The sequence below is a fragment of the Pteropus alecto genome, unplaced genomic scaffold (genome assembly GCF_000325575.1).
Source record: "Pteropus alecto unplaced genomic scaffold, ASM32557v1 scaffold146, whole genome shotgun sequence".
In the NCBI taxonomy this organism is placed as follows: domain Eukaryota; kingdom Metazoa; phylum Chordata; class Mammalia; order Chiroptera; family Pteropodidae; genus Pteropus; species Pteropus alecto.
Window position 1 is genome coordinate 22,085,595 of NW_006442107.1, and position 19,212 is coordinate 22,104,806.

Here is a 19,212-nt window from a genome sequence, read left to right on the forward strand (position 1 = left end):
TCCCTACACCTTTCCTGGGGCTCTCCAATCAGCTAGTTCCTCTGGGGGTTCCCTACTGTATATTCCTTCATCAACATGGAGTCCCCCAAGGGGCCCACACACACTCTGTTAAAATTAGCTGTGTTCCACATTAGTGACAGGAGCTGAGTATTCCTCAGAGGGGTACACAGTTGTATGGTGCCGCTTCCTGTTTGAGCAAAATCATATCTTTAATTGCAGAGAATTTTTTTCATTACCTGTTAATTGATAAATCATGCTTGCTCCTGCTGCTGTAGCTTGTGTAGCAAACCTGATCGTGAGGCAGTCTCTGGCCCAACTCCCATTGTCCTTGCACCCCAAACAAAAAGGATCAGAAGCATCATAGCCAGAGAAAGAAAACAAGCAGATTGGATCCCTGAGCAGTAGCCTCAAGGAGTTGCATCAAAACAAATAACAAAGCCATATATATATATATTAAAATAAATAAGCTATTTAAAATGTTTTCCTCCCCTTTCCCCTTTCTTTTGTCATTCTTGTCCTTTTATTCATGTTTATAATCTGAGTAGCAAGAGGCCACTGTCTTGGGAAGAACAGTAAAAATCCTGAGTATAGTGAAATAATTTAGCTGATAATTCCCCACCGTATAATTTTCTACGCTTCCTGCTAGCTGACCTTGTGGGCTCCTGTCAGGTTGCTAAGGGAAATCCAGCAGGACTCCAGCTCTCTTCCTTTACTTTTAAGAAGTATTACAGGAGAGAGTGGTGTGTTTGTGGCAGCTTAGTTATGGGGCTGCACGTCAGTGTTTCAAATAGCACCGAACTCCCCTTCCTACCACTTGCATGGATCTCCCTCCACTCCTCTTTCAATGATAGCTGTAAGATGGAGAAATTGCCGCAAACTGTTGAGCTGGAATTGTGAGCTTGATGGATGTCATCAAAATGTGGCTTGATCCCTTGGGGCGTGGTCGGGGGGCGGAGGCTGGCCACGCTGAAGACATCTAATGGAATGCGAAGCCTTTTATCTCAAAGATGTCAATCTTAGTGCAGATCGGGTTGAATGAAAACCTGCAACCACTGAACTGAAGGCTGTTTTCAGAGTTAGAATGCACACAGCCCCACTCCTTTTCTGTCTGAAGCCCTCTTCCCATATCCTCAGTCTTTCTGGGCTGAATCAGTTTCGGCTTGGGCAGGCAGAGCTAGGCATAGTAAACAGATGGGGATATTGTCTTTATCATGACGTTCCCAGACCAGGCAAAAGTTACCCTGCTCATTATGAGTGGGACGTAATACACCATTGATTTGTGTCCAAGTAATTCTCAGGTAATTATAGGCCATCGATCTAACTAAGCAGGAGCTATGCCGGTTGTATTCTGCAAACCTCATATTGCCTCACACCTGGCAAGTGCAGCACCATTGTATTAAAAGATCTAGAACAGTTTCTCCCTTAAGTTTCTTTTGGCCACAGGGATAGGTGGAAACTAGGATGGTTCCAGAAGTCTTTGGGAAATATCATGGATGTCATTTGTAGTCTATAAGCAAGCCTTGCTCTGTAAAGTTCCCTCTGATGATACACACAAGGTAGGGCAGCTTCCTGTTTGTGGCTGCTGCTTATGGGCCGCCAACAATAAGACAGGAATTGCATCAGCTGGCTGGTTTTGTGTCTCAGCTGTCACCAAAAGAGTGTAGTAATATTCCTGATTAAATGTCATTACTCTGTGGCACAAAAATGGGAACACTGACATGATTTTGGATCTGTTCCTGTTAAAATTCAGCAGTAGTAGCAAATGATGTCTGCTGTGGATTAAACACAGCTATTTTTGAGCTATATTCTATTGGAGGCTTAGAATTTTTATCAATAAGTCTACATTTTATACCCATTGAGTCCCTCAGGTCTTTAACTGAAGTATAATAAAGTACCTTAAGAAATAGAACGTAGAAAACTTCTGTTCAATCAGTGGCTGCTGCCGACTCGAAATAATATGGTTAATGTCTCAGATTAAAATAAATCAATGATAGTAAAAGTTGGTTAGGTAACAGTAGGTAAAATTGTAGGGTGAGAAAAATAAAGGGTTGTTTTTTTAGATGCATTTATTGAGTATACCATTACCTGATTACCGAATATTCAGAATATAGCAATATAGATCTGTTTAGACACACAGTAGTGTCCATTACTGATGAAAAATGTATTACTTGTGTCATATTATATTTTGGTGGCCTCTATGTCTATAATAGGTTGTAAATTTATATGTGAATGAAACAGGAAAAAAAATGTGGACTAGAGGAATTTTAAAAGTCAATTCTAAGATAGTTATTTCTCTTTGCCAGAATTAGAATTACATCATTGCTAAATCTTAGCCTCAAGAAAATAAACTATAAAACCTGATCATTTGTCTACTTGCAATTCCTTTGGCTGATTACAAGTGCGTAGCCAGATGGGAGCAAACAGAAGTGGTGAAGAGACATTTGACTCCTAACCACAAATGCACATAGAATCTATATTATGGCCATGTTAATACATTTATCTAGATTAGTACAATAAATTAGACTGTATTTTACATCATTGGTAGATGGCATTATTTATTAAACTCTACCAAGAGACCTTAAAATGGAATATATGAAGCTGCTTCTTCAATTACAGATGCTGTGTCCACTGACCTGGCATTTAGTAGATGATGTGATATCACTTACTAAGCATGATTATGAAACAAAAATATTACCTATCCAAAAGGACCAACGCACCTCTTGCTTTGGGAACTCGGTTAATGCTCTGTGTATATTCCACCATAGAATAGGTGACTCTCTCAGGTTGGGTCAGACAGTAAAATTTACACTCCCATTTAGCATCTGTATGTTTCCAAATCAGGGCTTTGTCTCCTCCTCTTGCTAGATAAGTTGAAACATTGACAGGCAGCATGTTCCTTTTTTTCCCTTTTATTACAGTAATTTATAAGATATTTTAGCTAACAGGAGAACGGCCCAAGGGGGCATTCTCATGTTAATTACCAAATGTGGGCTTGTCAAAATCAAATAGCTCCAGGAATAATGCAAGTAGCTCTGCATCATTATATTGTTTGGCCCTCAACCCAATATTAGCTACTTTTGAAAATCTGGGTTTATTAGGCTTTTAAATTTAAAAGAAGAATCACTACCAGGGGCCTTCAGAAGAATCTAAGGCACTGTCAGTAGCTCAAGAGTTTAATGTAAATGACATTAAAAAATAGTTTCATGTAACATTCTTAGGGAAACATAAAACAAAACGAAAAAAGAAAACTGTGCCTGAGATTAAAGTATTTATTTTTTATCTTTACTAGCACTCTGAAATTGAAAATTATTTTTTAATATATGATTACTTTAGGAGTGTACAGCTGCTCTTGTTTTATTCCTAAACATCCTTCCATGTAGTACAGTCATCAAGTTGGCAAATGTAAAGAATTGAAAAAGTTAGAAATTATAAAGCACCAGTATAATAGACATAGAATATATAATATATAGATATATATTATTGTTTGTTGAGTAACATATTTTCAAAGCTATTCAGAGATTTGTAGTTTGGGATAAAGAGTTACCAGTCTTTGATTGGTATTCTCTTTTTTCTGTATTTGGGATCTCTTGCATTTTTAAGCCCAGAATCGTAGGTAAAGAGAGGAAAATTCATGTTTGTTTTTTTAGAAGTACCTTTCTTTCCAACTTCTGCCATGTTCTTACCTGCATACAGGAGTAAAAGTAGATGACATTGGTGACAATGTCAATGAAGGACATAAGTAAGCAGCTGGTGATGTCAACAAGAGGTTAAAAGTAAGATTTGCTAGTCTAAGGTACAATGGGGATAATCCTCTTGTGGATAATCAAAAGTTCACTATATATACAAGTGAGAATTAATTAGAGAAGTGCGAACTATTAAAATACTAGCTAGAGGATATTACTATAGAGGCTCCCGTGAATCAGAGCTTAAATATTCAGTGCCTGGTGTTTATTCAACAAGCATTTATTCAACACCTACTATATACTAGACTCTGTGCCAGATACTAGGTATATAAAGACAGATACAACATAGTGATCCCCTAAAGGAACTTGGGTCAAATGAGGATCCAGATATGCAAATGAACAATTATGTCACTGTGTGGTATTTGTCTTATTGGAGCTATGTACCAGGGTCAACTGGAGCACAGGAAAAAAATCATAAAGCTGCCTGCAAAGCTCAGAAGGCTTGATCAGGAAGAGAACTCCTAACTGATATTCAAAGAATCAGCAGGAGTTCGCAAGGCCAGAGAAGGACTTTCCTGTTCTTGCAAAACTTCTTGGATGGGATGAAAAGCATCAGGTGGACAGAGACGTGGAATCTATCAGACTATTATGGACCTTGCATGCCAAGGAGTTTAAATTTTATCTTGCAGCCAGCCCGTGGGTTTTCTCAAGCAAGTTTAAGCAAGAAAGTGACATGTTCAGATTGTCTTGTAGCAGGGTTATTCTGGCATCAGTGTAGATTGAAGGGGCAATATTAGAAGCAGAAGAGTAGTAGAGAAGAATTCTGTCTGCTGTACGCTTGCTTCCTTCTGGATCTTTCTGGCTGCTGCCACACTTTTCTGATGACGCTATTCATTTTTCCTCATAGGTATGCCACAGACTTAAAAAAAAAAAGAGATCTGTTTTAGATTAGGTTGATTTTAATATTTTTATTTAATAGACTTTATTTCTTAGAGCAGTTTTAGGGTTATAGAAAAATTGAACTGAAAGCACAGAGAACTTCTTATACTCCCTCTACCCAACGCCATACCCATATTCCCCTATTATTAACATCTTGCATTGGTGTGGTTTATTTGTTATGACTGATGAACCAATATTAATACATTGTTGTTACTTAATAACAGTTTCACTGCCCTAAAAATCCCCTGTGCTCCTATTGATCCCCAGGCTCCTCTCTTGGAAGCCCTAGCAACACTGAACTTTTTACTCTCTCCATAGTATTGCCTTTTCCAGAATGTCATATAGTTGGAATCATGTAGTATTTAGCCCATCAGATTGTCTTCTTTCATTTAGTAAGGCTCCTTCATGTCTTTCGATGGTTTGATAGCTCATTTCTTCTTATTTTGGCATAGTATTTCATTGTATGAATGTACCACAGTTTATTCATTCACCTACTGAAGGACATCTTTGTTGCTTCTGAGTTTGGGCAATTATGAATAAAACTGCTATAAACATCTGTGTGCAAGTTTTTATGTGGACATGTTTTCAAATCATTTAGGTAAATATGTAAGAGAGCGATTGCTAAATCATATGTTAATATAGTACTATATTTAGCTTTGTGAAAAACTTTCAGACTTTCTTCTAAAGTAGCTATACCATTCTGCATCTCTGCCAGCAATGAAAGAGAGTTCCTGTTGCTCTACATCCTTGTCAGCATTTGGTTTTGTCAGTGCTTTAGAATTTAGCCATTTCTAATAGGTATCTAATGATATCTCATTGTTCTTTTAATTTGCAATTCACTAATGACAAATGATGTTGAGCATCTCTTCATATGATTTTTTTGTCATCCGTAGATCTTCAGTGAAGTGCCTGTTCATATCATTTTCCCACTTTTTAAATGAGTTTTTTTTTATTTTTGAATTAAAATTTTTCTTTGCATGTTTTGGATATGGTTCCTTTTCTCGGGGAAACATTTGCAAATATTTTCTCATAGTACATGGCTTATCTTTTCATTCTCTTAACATTGTCTTTAACAGAGCAGAAGTTTTTTATTTAAATGAACTCCAACTTACCAGTTTTTTCTTTCATGATTGTTCTTTTGTTCTTGTGTCTAAAAATATATTGCCAACTTCCAGGTACCTGCATTTTCTTCTCTGTCACCTTCTAGAAGTTTTGTTTTTGTATTTTACATTTATTCTATGATTTATTTTGAGTTAATTTTTATGAAAGTTATAAGGTCTGTGTCTGGATTCTTTTTATTTGCCTATGAATTTTCAGTTGTTCTAGCACCATTTCCACTGGATTGCCTTTGCTCATTTGTCACAGACCAGTTAACTGTATTTGTGTGGGTCTATTTCTGGGCTCTATTTTGTACTTTTGATCTATTTGTCTATTCTTTTTCCAGTACCACACCATCTTGATTAATATAGCATTAGAGTAAATCTCAAAGTTGAATAACGTCATTTCCATGACTTTGTTCTTCAATATTTTATTGGCATTTCTAGGTCTTTTGCCTTTTTATATACACTTTAGATTTATTTTGTTGACATCCACAAATTAACATGGTGATATTTTGACTGGGATTGCTTTGAATCTGTAAACCAAATTGGGAAGAACTGTCATCTTCACATCTTCCTATACATGAACATGGAATGCCTTTTGTTTTATTTAGATCTTCTTAAGTTTTCTTTTATTAGAATGTTGTAGTTTTCCTCATATATATAGTTAGATTTGTATCTAAGTATTTCTTTTTTTTTTGAAACTAATATAGTGTTGTGTTTTTACTGGCAAATTCTAATTGCTCATTGCTTGCATGTAGGAAAGCAATTGAATTTCTCTATTTACAATTTTAACCTTGTAGCCTGTGAACTTGCTACAATCATTTATTAGTACCAAGAGGGTTTTATCGTTGTTGTTGTTTGTTGTTTTTGTTATCATTAATTTGGGGGGATTTTATCTATACACAGAGTCAGTTTTATTTCTTCCTTCCCAGGCCTTTTTTTTCTTTCTTCTTTTTTTTTCTTTTCTCTTTTTTTCCCTCATTTTACCCATGCTATACTTAATATCCCCATAACTATTTTATAACTACCAATTTGTACTTCTTAATCCCTTCGCCTTTTTCACCCAGCCCCCCAACCCTCCTCCCATCTGGCAGTCACTAGCTTCTTCTCTGTATCTATAAGCCTGTTTTCATTTTGTTTGTTCATTTATTTTGTTTTTTAGATTCCATATATAAGTGGAATTATATGGTATTTGTCTTTCTCTACCTGACTTATTTCACTTCGCATTAATACCCTTTAGGCCCATCCATGTTGTTGCAAATGGTAAGGTTTTTTTTGGTTTTTTTTTGTTTTTTTATGGCTGAGTAATAGTATTCCATTGTATTTATGTGCCACATCTTCTTTATCCAATTGTTTATTGATGGGCACTTAGGTTGCTTCCATATTTTGGCTATTGTAAATAGCACTGCAGTGAACATAGGGTTGCATATATCTTTTTGAATTAGTGTTTTGGTTTTCTTTGGATAAATACCCAGAAGTGGAATTGCTAGGTCATAAGGTAGTTCTAGTTTTAATTTTTTTTTTTTTTTGCAAGGCAACCCTTGGTTGACCTCTCAGATTGCAAGGACCTTGTCAGCTTACAATACCTTATTTTTTTATTTTTTTACGCCTGCAGCACCTGGTCTTCCTAGGTGGTCTCCCATCCAAGTACTAACCAGGCCCGACCCTGCTTAGCTTCCAAGATCAAATGAGATCGGGCTTGTTCAGGGTAGCATGGTCATAGACTAGTTTTAATTTTTTGAGGAACCTCTGAACTGTTTTCCATAGTGGCTGTACCAAATTGCAATCCCAGCAACAGTGCACAAGGGTTCTATTTTCTCCACATCCTCACCAACACTTTTTTTGTGTATACCTTTTCTTTCTTTCTTTCGTCTTATCGTATTAATCAGGACTTCAGTATGATGTTGAAAGGAGTGTTGAGAGGGGACATTCTTGCCTCATTCTTGATTTTAGGGAGAATACTTCTAGTTTCTTACGATTACTAAGAAGTTAACCATAGAGTTTTTGTAGACATTATTTATGGAATTGGAGAAATTCCCTTCTATTCCTAGTTTGGTGAGAAGTTTTATCATATATAGGTATAGGATTTTGTTAAATGCTTTTTATCTTTTTATTTGCTCATATTCTTTTTCTTCTCTAGCCTTTTGATGTGGATTGCATTAATTGATTTTCAAATATTGTACTTAACTTGTATACCTGAAAAAATTTTACTTGATTATAGTGTATAGTTTCTTTTCTACATTGTTGGATTCAATTTGCTAATAGTTTTGAGGATTTTTGTATCTATGCTCACGAGATATATTGGTCTGTCGTTTTCTTGTAATAACTTTGTATGGTTTTGATATCTGGATAATACTGGCTTCATAGATTAAGTTAGGAAATGTCCACCCTGCTTCTGTTTTTTAAAACAGATTATAGAGACTTAGTATCATTTGTTCCTTAAATGTTCAGAAGAATTCACTATTCATTGTTTCACATAGATATATTAGAGATCATATTTGGATTGGGTGAGGTCGATTTTGTTTTAAATTATTTTTTTAATATGTGCATTCTCATAAACTCACAAGCATGACTATAACACTGTACATGTATTTTCCTCTTCCAAAATAAAAGTTTCATTGGAATAAATGATAGCCACACTTAAAATATATACATATTTTCTTAATGCAATAAGTGTTTTTCCAAAAATCAACTTTTTGAAAGTAAATTCATATTGTTGGCTCCTCTCTAAATTATTTTGGATCTTTAATAGGACTTTTTTCTAATATAGTTTTGTATTTGTGGTTAGACAAGCTTCTTAAATTTCCACTTTCCCTAGTTTCCTTTTTTAACAGAAGGAATAATAATAGTACCTGACTCATGAAGTTATTATTTTCATTACTTTAATGAGTTAATTATGCAAAGGATATAGAACAAGGCCTGCCATACAGTAAATGCTTAATAAAATTTAGCCATTGTTATGATTGATGCTGTTACCCCATCGGAGAGTCTCCAGTCCTCCTTATTTTACTCCATGCCTCATCTCATCTCTGTTGTATACAGACCAAATCTAAATTCCCTATTTTAGTGTTCAGGGCCTTCAACAACCTACTATTATTGCTACTGTAAGGTTGCTAACACTACCCACACAAAAATCTCCCTTTCATTTCAAACTGATTACTCACCTCCCCAAAAGTATATCTTCTACTTTGTTTCTCCTCCTACAACTGCTCACCCAGCCCCCTCTCCCACCGAAGTTATGTCATGTCTTTGAATTTGAAGTATGTATAGCTTGTCAGCATTTGTCAGTCTGAGCTTTGTGAAAGTATTCCCTACCAATAATACAGAACCACAGTGTTCTTAGATCTGAAACAGACCTTATGAGTCATTTGGCCTAAGTGAATTAAATAAGTCCTAGAGAGGTGACATGACTTATCCAAGTTTAAGCTGCTGGATGCTATCAGAGTGACAGCCTTTCCTACAATGCCATAAAAAATACAAGCGCAATAATTACAATAATTTAACCCTTTGGCTTGTTTTCATTTTTAATTTCATGTGATATTCCAAATACATACTAATCACTGTAAGTGTTAGAACTAAAATATTCTCCTAATTTCCAAGATTTATCATATTGTACTTGTTTCCCATGTAAAAAATTTCAAAGTATAAAACAACTTCTGTCCATTTGAATAGATGTTTCCAGAGTGTTTGTATGTGGCTTCTCTTTAGCCCTTTAATAGTCCTCAGGAAGTAAATGTTATTCATGAGTCAGTTTACTTACTCCATGAAACAGAGCTGCTTCCTCAGTTGAATCAAGACTTTAAAATAGTACACAGGTAAAAGGAAGGAAGTAAATAGCTATATAACTAGTTAAAACTACAGAGGGACTAGAGAAACAAAACATAGTTATTAATAATCCCTCGATGTATATGGAATGAACTGTTTATGTAAGAAGCTAGAACACAGAGTAGATATTGCTTCATTTTTAAATTTATATCATTACTGTGGAGAATGTAAGCATAATATCAACAGCTTGACTTCATTTATGAGTTTGCAATCTAGAAGCTGGGAGAGGAAAAGGATATTTTCTGGTCAATTTAATTGGGAAGAAGGTACTGAGAAACCAAGGTTTCCTTGTGAGACCTGGAAATGGGTGCAGGGGTTGGACAAAATTGCTGGAGTACTACCATGTGCTTTGTGTTGCTGCTTTCAAGTTTTCAAGGTTATTAACCCTGTGAGATGGTCCTAGAAAAGTCTGTTCTGTTTCTTTAAGCTCTTCCTAGGATCCAAACTTCTAACTTTAAAAGTACAGAGAGGCAAAAATTACATTCGTAAAGGTCATTGAAGGTATGGGGGATTAGCACAAAAATTATACTAATGTCAAAAGCTTGCTACAACCATAAATAAAATGATATAAGATAAAATATACCATTTTCTAATTTTGCCCTCAAGTAATGGTCAAACACTTGCAAAATATGGGCTGACATCCACATTGACATTCAACGTGTCAGCTACAGCTGAATAATGGCAAGTTTTTTCCTTAGAAACTAAAGCAAAACCACAGCCAATTCATTCCTTTCTTCTAATAATATTAAAAAGGCAATTTTAAAAGCTAAATATATCCTGTAGAATTTTACTGGATAAAATTTATGACACCATTTTACACACACACACACACACACACACACACACTATTGGTTTTGTCCAAACCCACTTTTTGGGTCATTTTTATTCTAAATTACTTGAAGCAGCACCTAATTTGGATGCCACATAGCCCAAGGGTTAATTGATGCAATCTTATTAAACTGTTATCAAACTATCAAACTTGTTACATACACACACACACACACACACACACACACACACACACACACACAAAGCCTATTTTAAGAAGTTCACTGGTTATTGTTTCATTTTAGGAAGAGAGGTTGAACCACAAATTAAACTGAAGGTATGTCTTGATATCTCTTAGTATTTGACCAACTTTGCTCAACTTTAATAGACTTCTTTGAAATTTATTGTCAATCAAACGATTCTTCAAAATAAAAAGTATAAAATGCCAAGCTCTTGAGTTGAGTCAGAGACCTCATTTTGTTCAATCAATAAATTAGATAAATACTAAGACTAATGTTCAACAATGGATTATTGTCTACCATATTCCCGTGTGGCTAGTTAAGGTTCAATTTTCATTGTAAATAAAAACAGCAGACTATCCAGCCCTCCCCTTGAGGTATAAACTGTTGATTTTATGAGATCAAATATAATATTGAAGTTGAATTCATATCGTAGTCAGATAACATCTGATGTGTGCATACTCTTTGAGTCATCAATGGTAGGCGTATAATGTCAACTAATTGAAGTCATTTATACACACAGAGACACACACACACACAATGCTCATAAATGGTATTTGGGAATTTTGGCTGAATGTTTTAACATAATGCCAGAATAGAAGATTTGATAAGATTATACAACTACCTGAAGTAACCCTACCTATTGTAATGAATTATAACTTAGATTTATATAACTCAAAGCATTTGCTCAAATATTTTCTAACACTTATGATTTATAGGAGCTTTGGAAACTGTATTAACACTATGGAGTAGTATATTTGACATGGCTATTTAATTTGTTTAGAGCAAAATATTTCTGCTTATTTGGTATAACTTGGATGGAATTTTTATTAGTTAAGAGTACTATCATCATAGTTAAGACATTTATTGATTTCTATAATTGAAAATAAGATCAAAGTAGCTTGGCAAATAAGAATCACCTATACAACAAAAGCAGGGAAGGAAATGTGACTAAGAGTTAACAAAAAGAAAAAGAGTAAAAGTTTAGTACCAATAAAAGAAGAAAAAAATAAAGGGTTGCTCTGAAATTAGCTTATATTTAAACCATACATTTCAAAAAGGCATTCCCAATTCTTCATCTTTTGTCATTTCACCATGCTGCTCATCAAAAGCAGTCTGATGAAAAATGTTTTTACTAACCTAGAATTACCTACTTTCTGAAGGAAAGCTCAAGCGGAGAGTAAGCTTAGGAAAGAAAAAGAAGCAGTCCTTGAGGTGATATTAAAAAATAAGACATAAAAAATTATTATAACAGTTACTTTAGCTCATCCCCACCCTATGTCATTCCACAGATCCTTCTGCTTGTTGATGGGTATAAAAATGAAAAAGGAAAGGAAGAAAAAAATGATAGTTACAAATGAAAGAAGACTCTAGAGATTCTTACTCTCCAACCCCTATAATTAAAAATAAGTGAGATTTAGAGAAATAGAGATCATTCTGTCCTCTTGTTTTCATGAGGAAGCTGAGATCCATAAAGTTTCCATGACTTACCCAAACCCCAAGCAGATTACACATTTCTTGGCTCCCAGCCCTTCAAATATTCCTCTAAAAGACACTGGGATGACAATTTATGAAAATAACAATTAATGAAGTGAATTTGAATTGCTTAAAAACCATAAAGGGAATCATTTATCAAGAGATTAAAGGAGAGATCATTTATTTCATGGTCAGATCTTTTAAGAGAGCTAGTGTCATCCAAACCAGCACCCTCAAAAGTGCTTCTAACATTCTGAGGACCAAAAATTATTAGTAACTAAATATAGAATTAATGTTTCTTACAGAAATGTATTAGGTCAAGGCAGGTAAAGGTTATTTTAGAAGTATTTTTGTGAATGTCAATATATGCTTTAAGATGCAATAGAGTAGTTCCTTGTAAAATCAGTGTATACAGTCAGTTCATGCTCCCGTCACTCTAAAGCAATTCAGTGGGTTCCATAGACAGAGCTCAGGGCTGTGATTCAGGAGACTTGCATCTGAATATCAGTTCCTTCCCTTAAACTAAGTCACTGCATAACCCAGGTTAATGTCTTTACCTCCAAGAATGAGGAGATTGAATGAACATAATTTACCTCTAAAGTTCTTTGGCTTACAGAATATTAATCTTAGTATTTAAACTGAGCGAGGAGGTTTTGTTATTATTGTAGCTTTTCTCTTTGTCTTTACATCTTTTTCTTCATCATTTCTGTGTTAGATTTCAAAATGATCTTGGCTCAACATTTCAGCCTCCAATAATACCATTGTGTGTATGGGAGGAAAAATACAGTATCCTTTATAACAATGTGGTCTACAGACAAATTTTGGAGGCAAAAAGCAGTGTTTACTACTTCTGCTTCTTTGTCGTAAGTAGACCACAGTGCAAATAATTATCGTTCATCTCTCTAATTATCATCCTAATTCCAAAGAGAGGAAAATCTGGGTAGTATTTTCAATGGTCAGTATGCTTTAATTCTTCTGTGATGTCTAATGTTCACTGCTTGAAGTAGAACTCAATTAAGAAGAAGAAAGAATATCATTCTAAATGAGGTGCTTTATATTTGATCAAACCAAAACACCTATGAATATTTGAGTGTATATGTATTATACCTTCCTAACAGGACCAAGTTCTGTTTCCCATTCTCTAAGCTTGTTCCTCATTTTTCTCCCACTTCTATCGAGTTGTAATTGACGTATAACGTTCTATAATTTGGGGTACAACATAACGATTTGATATATTTTTCCTGATTTTTTTCTTCCTTTCTTTCACTGTGATCTAAAACTTTCAATTTTCATTCTCTCTGATAATATCACTCATTCCACAATTTGCTGATTTTTCTCTGTAAACTATTACCAAAATTTCTTTCTTTCCTTCACTTTCACAAGCTGCTTTCATTCCATTTAGAGGGAGAGAACCTTCTTTGTGTGAGAAATATTTTAACTTCTTCATCAGTGATGCGTCAACATTTAAATTCACAAAAATTAGGAGATAAATTTATATTAGAACTTCATTTTGCCTCTTGAATATATTCTAAAAACCACTTATCTATTCGGTAGAATATACATGATTCCAGATTTTAAATGTGGGCTTGTTCTTAAATATTAGACATTTCCAGGTATAATATATTTTTAGTAACCATATTCAGAAAATGGTATATACTTAAAGCCATGAAAATATATAGAATTATAACACATTCGAATAACCTGAGTGGCCATGATAGTCTGTCAGTCAGAAATGATCTATTTTTCAAATACTTTCTGTATCCCACTTTCAGGGATTCCAATTATACATATATAGTTTTTGGAGTTGTGCCACAGCTCACTGATGATTTGGTCATTTTTTTTTAGCTCTTTTTCTTTATATGTTTCATTTTTGATAGCTTTTATTCCTGCGACTTTAAATTCACTAATCTTTTCTGCTGTGATGTCTAATCCTATGTTAAATCCACCCAGTCTATTTTTTTATCTCTTAAAGTTTAATATGAGTCCTTTTATGTCTTTCATGTCTCTGTTGAGTATGTTCCATATTTCTTCCACCTCTTGAATACATGGAATACAGTTATGATAACTTTTTAAATGTCCTTCTCTGCCATTTTATTGTCTGTGACATTTCTATGTCTGTTCCTTTAATGACTTTTGCCTTTGCCTTATACATTGCATTTTCCTGCATACTTAGTAATTTTTTTTATTGAATGCCATATATTGTGAATTTTACCTTGTTCAGATGCTAGATTTTTTGTATTTATATAAATATTCTTGAGCTTTGTTCTGGGAAACATTTAAGTTGCTTGATACTAATTTGAATTTTTTCAAGGTTTGCTTTTATTTATTTATTTATTATTTTTATGTGTTTAGGATACCAGAGCAACCTTTGATTTAGGGCTGTTTTTCCTCAGTACTGAGGCAATACATTTCTGAATAGTTAACACAATGACGATATCTCAGTCGAGGTTTTGTGCTCTGACTTGCGAGAACGCAACCTTGGTTGAGCTGTGGGGAGGTTTATCTCTCTTCCTCTCAGGAGAGGTTTTCCCTGGTCTCAGGTAGCTTCTTCACATGCATACACTGATCAAACTCAGCTTAAGACTTAGCTTAAGGACCCTCTGCAGATCCTCAGTCCTCCCTCTAAATAGTTCTCTCCTCTCTGGAACTCTGCTTTAGGAACTACAGCTTATCCTCCTTGGGCTGCTAGCTCAGAAAGATTTTCTATGTTCACCCTGGGTTTTTCCTCCCTACACTGTAGTTGGAAACTCTCGAGACAGTAAGCTGGGCAATTCGTGGCTTCCATCATGTGTTTTCCCTCCCTCAGAGATCACTGTTCTGTACTGTCTCATGTCCACTGTCTCAAAAATGGTATTTCATATATTTTGTCCATTTTTTCTTAGTTGTTTCAGATGGGAGAATAAATCTGGTTCTTTTATTCTACCGTGACCAGAACAATTGCTAATTAAATGCTCATTGACTGCCACTTTGAGAGTTATAACAGGAAGATAAAGTTCTGTAACTGGGGGAGAAATGTCGCAAAGCAAGATCTCAGTTCCATTGGTCTTCACCAGAAGATATTTCTGTAGCATCAGCCCAAGCCAGGTCTTGGGATGGCCAGGGGAAGAACTCAGGAATTTCTGTCATACTGACATTTCAGTTATAAAGCTCTTCCATTCTTTGCAGCATCTATATTCTGAACTTTGCATGAACACTTCTTCTGCTTTCTTGGTAGAGCTTCTTGAAATATTAGTGTCCTCTAAAACTTTCAGTACCACCCCTATTCCCTCACTGCCCCTCCCACAATGGAAAAGGGAGTGGTCACTATACTCTGCTTTCTACTTTCACATCTTCCACAAGATCATATTTCACCTTTCTAAAAATGTTTAAAACTTTCCTTCTTCCCTTTCACCATATTTTCTTTTTTGGGGGGTAAGCAAGAACAAATTTAGTAAAATGACATATATGTGTATATAAATGTTTTCTCCTCTAGATTTTTCTTCAAATAGTTTTTGATCAAAATATGAATTAAATTTTATTACTAATGAAGGCAGACTTGAGTGCATAGGTGACCTGCGACCAGAATCAGGTTTCTTACCACCTCCTTGGACAACAACGGGTCTGTGCTATATCATGCCCCACCTGCACTCCCAGCATCTCACTGCAGGCAGGAGGGAAAATAACCCGCTTAATGAGGAGAAACTGCTCCAAAAGTGAGAAGAGAGTTCAAGGTGTTTGTACACGGATCTGTTTTCAATTCTAAAAAGGTCAATCTATTTATTATTAAAGAGATATATAGGTAAGAATAAAAAAGGGAAAATAGTATAGTTAGTTTTATTTACTTATTTTTTTACCCATCATTGTCACTTTTAGTACATTAACATGGTTGAATGAATCTGTTCTGGATGTCAGCCAACCCTACAAATTTTATAAGATCTTTTTTGGGTTATGATATTAGAGTTATACTGACCTTATAAAAGATTTTCTGAAAGAGTTTGAGAATTTTTTTCCCCATAAATGCTTGTTAGAATTCACCAGTGAACCACGTGAGCCAAGAGTTAGTTGTTTTTCTTCCTTTCTTCCCTTCCTTCCTCCTTCCTTCCTTTCATAATAAATTCAATTTCTTTAACAGATAAAAGGTTGTTCAAATTTTCTGTTAAACATTGTGTCAAATTTGTTGGCATAAGGTTTATAATATTGCTTGATTGTCTTTTCTTAATGAATTTATTTATTTAAATTAGTTTCAAGTATACAGTACATTGGTTAGACATCTATCATGTTCATAAAACGATCTCCTCAATTGTTCCCTCCTTCCCCTGGCCCTCCACTTAGAACAAACTAACCTTATTGTCTTTTAAATATCTATATGATCAAAGTGATAATCTCTGATTCCTTATATCGGTCACTTATAGTCTCTTTTCTTCTTTATCAGTCTACATAAGTTTATCAATTCTGCTGATCTTCTCAAAGAGTTGACTTATAATTTTATTCATTTGACCTATGATTTGTTTTCTATTTAATTGATTTCTAGTCTTTATTTTTTCCTTCCTAATACTAACTTAGATTTAATTTGATCTCCTTTTTCTAATTTGTTAAGATAAAACTTAAGTCATTAGTTTTAGACTTTTTTCCTTTCTAACATAAGCATTATCTATAAATTTCCTTCTAAGAATTCTATAGGTACATTTCACAGCTTTGAAATATTGTTTTTTCAGTAACCTCTACTTCAAAATATATTCTGATTTCCCTTGTGATTTCTTTGACCCATGGATTATTTAGAAATTTGCTTTTAATTTCCAAATATTTGAGGTTTTCCTAGATATCAATTGTTATTCATTTCTAATTTAATTCCATTGTGATTAGGTAGCGTGCTCTGTATCATTTCAATTCTATTAAGTTTATTGACACTTGTTCTATAGATGAACATATGGTCAATCTTGTGAATGTATCATGTGCACTTGAAAACAATGTGTGTGCTGCAGATGTTGAGTATAACGTTCTATAGCTATTAATTAGGTCAAGGTGGTAGATAGTGTTGTTCAGATGGTTTATGTTTCTGAGTGATGGGAAATTTACTCATTCTATCAGTTGCTAAGAGAGGTGTTCAAATATCCATCTATGATTGTAATATTGTCTGTTTTTTTCTTAAATGCTATCAGTTTTTGCTTTATGTATTCTAAAGCTCTTTTTAAGTGCATGGACATTTATGGCTATTATATCCTCCTGATCAATTACCCATTTTTTATTATGAAATATACTTTTTTGTTTTTATCTCTGGCAATACTGTCTTAAAAACTGTATCAACATAGCCTCTATAACATTCTTGTGCTTGTTCAATAGATATTATGTATTCTTTATACCCTTTTACTTTCAACCTCTCAGTCTTCATATTTAAAGTGCATTTCTTGTAGACAGCATCTAGTTGGAGCTTACTTTTTATTAATTCTGACAATCTCTGCCTTTAGTGTTTAGTCCATTATAATTTAATGTAATTATAAATATGGTTGGGTTCAGGCCTACCATTTATTGTTTGCTGTTTGCTCTCTCTCTTTTTTTTTTTTCCTTTAATTTTCTAAAAATCCTGCTTTCTTGGGGATTATTTAAGTATAGTTTAGAATTCCACCATAATTTATCTATAGGCTTTTTAGTTATGCCTCTTCGCTTTATTATTTTAGTGATTGTTCTAGGGGTTACGCTATGCGTCCTTAACTTTTCAGTTTACCTAGAGTTAATATCTTATCACTTCATATAAAATGTAGAAACTTTGTAATTGTGTAAATCCATCTATGATATAGATTTCATATGTATTATATCTATATATATAATAAACCCTACAAGACAATGTTATAATTTTTCTTTAAATAATCACATGTATGTTAAAGAAATTAAAAGGAAAATTTCATGTGTGCATGTTTACCAGATATTTACCATTTCTATGGCTCTTCATTCTTTCTGAAGATTTAATTTTTATCTGGTATAATTTCCCTTCAGCCTGAAGATGCGCTTCTTGTAGTTCAGTTTAGCTATCAGCAAATTCTCTCTGTGTTCTTTACGTAGAGTTATTTTTATTTCACCTTCCTTCTTGAAGGACATATTTTTTAGATATATAATCATAGGTTGACTGTTTATTTTTCCTTCGGCCCCTGAAAGTTGTTCGCCCACTCTCTTCTGGGCTCCATTGTTTCTAGTGAGAGGTCAGAGGGCATTCATGTCATTGTTTTCCCCTATAGTGTGTTTTTGTGGAGTTTTGTTGTTTTTTTGGTGCTTTTGGGATTTTCCTTTATCTTGACTTTCAAGGATATACTTATAGGGTTTTCTTATACTTCTGCTTGGAGTTTGTTAAGCTTCTTGAATCTGTAGAGTTGTGTCTTTTACTCCATTTGGGAAATATTAACCCATTATTTCTTAAACTGTTATATCTTATCATTCTCTTGATTCTTTCCTTGGTACCACAATTACCCCATGTGTTGATATTGTCCTATAAGTTCTTGAGGCTGTGTTCATTTCTTTCAATATTTTATTCTTTATTCTTCAGAATGAATTATTTCCATTGTTCTCTTTCACATTCATTGACTTTTTCCATTATTGTTTTAAGCCCATACAGTTATTGTTTTATTTAATAAATTATAATTTTCAGTTTTTGAATTTCCATTTTAATAGATTCTTTTCTTCTGCCATGTTTTCCTGGGTTTTTATTCATATTTTCCTTTATACCATTGAGCATAGTTGCAATGGCTGCTTTAAAATCCTTGGATGCTAATTCTAACATCTGAATTGTTTGTCTTTTCTCTTGAAAATGGATCACATTTTTCATTTTCTTTGTATGCCTAGTAATTTTGATTTGTATCTTGGATATAGTGAATATTATGTTTTAGATAGTTTGGATTCTGTTATATTCCTTCAAAGAAGGCTGACATTTTTGTTTTTAAGAGGCAAATAACTTGACTGTATTCAAACTGCAAACTTTGCCTCTTGGACTGCAGCTCAAGTGTCAGTTCGTTTTTGTTTGTTTTTTTGTTTGTTTGTTTGTTTTTAATATTTAATTTGGCTGCTTGCAGTTAGCACTTGTATGGTTAGAAGTCATCCAGAGATGTGGGCAGAGTTTTGCACAGGATTGTGCTTTCTCCACCCCTTTCAGGCTCTTTCCTTTCCAATATTTTTCCTTTACTTTCTAGTGACTATACTTTTTGACTTAAATTTTGA

The 19,212-nt window shown here is 34.2% G+C and overlaps 1 protein-coding gene and 1 pseudogene across 4 annotated transcripts in view; one reads left to right on the forward strand and one right to left on the reverse strand.

Moving 5' to 3' along the window:
- Positions 1-19,212, forward strand: part of ZNF521 (zinc finger protein 521) — a 269,073-nt gene that overhangs the window by 198,199 nt on the left and 51,662 nt on the right. The gene's annotated exons all lie outside the window — the stretch shown is intronic.
- Positions 7,329-7,447, reverse strand: LOC112469286 (annotated as a pseudogene).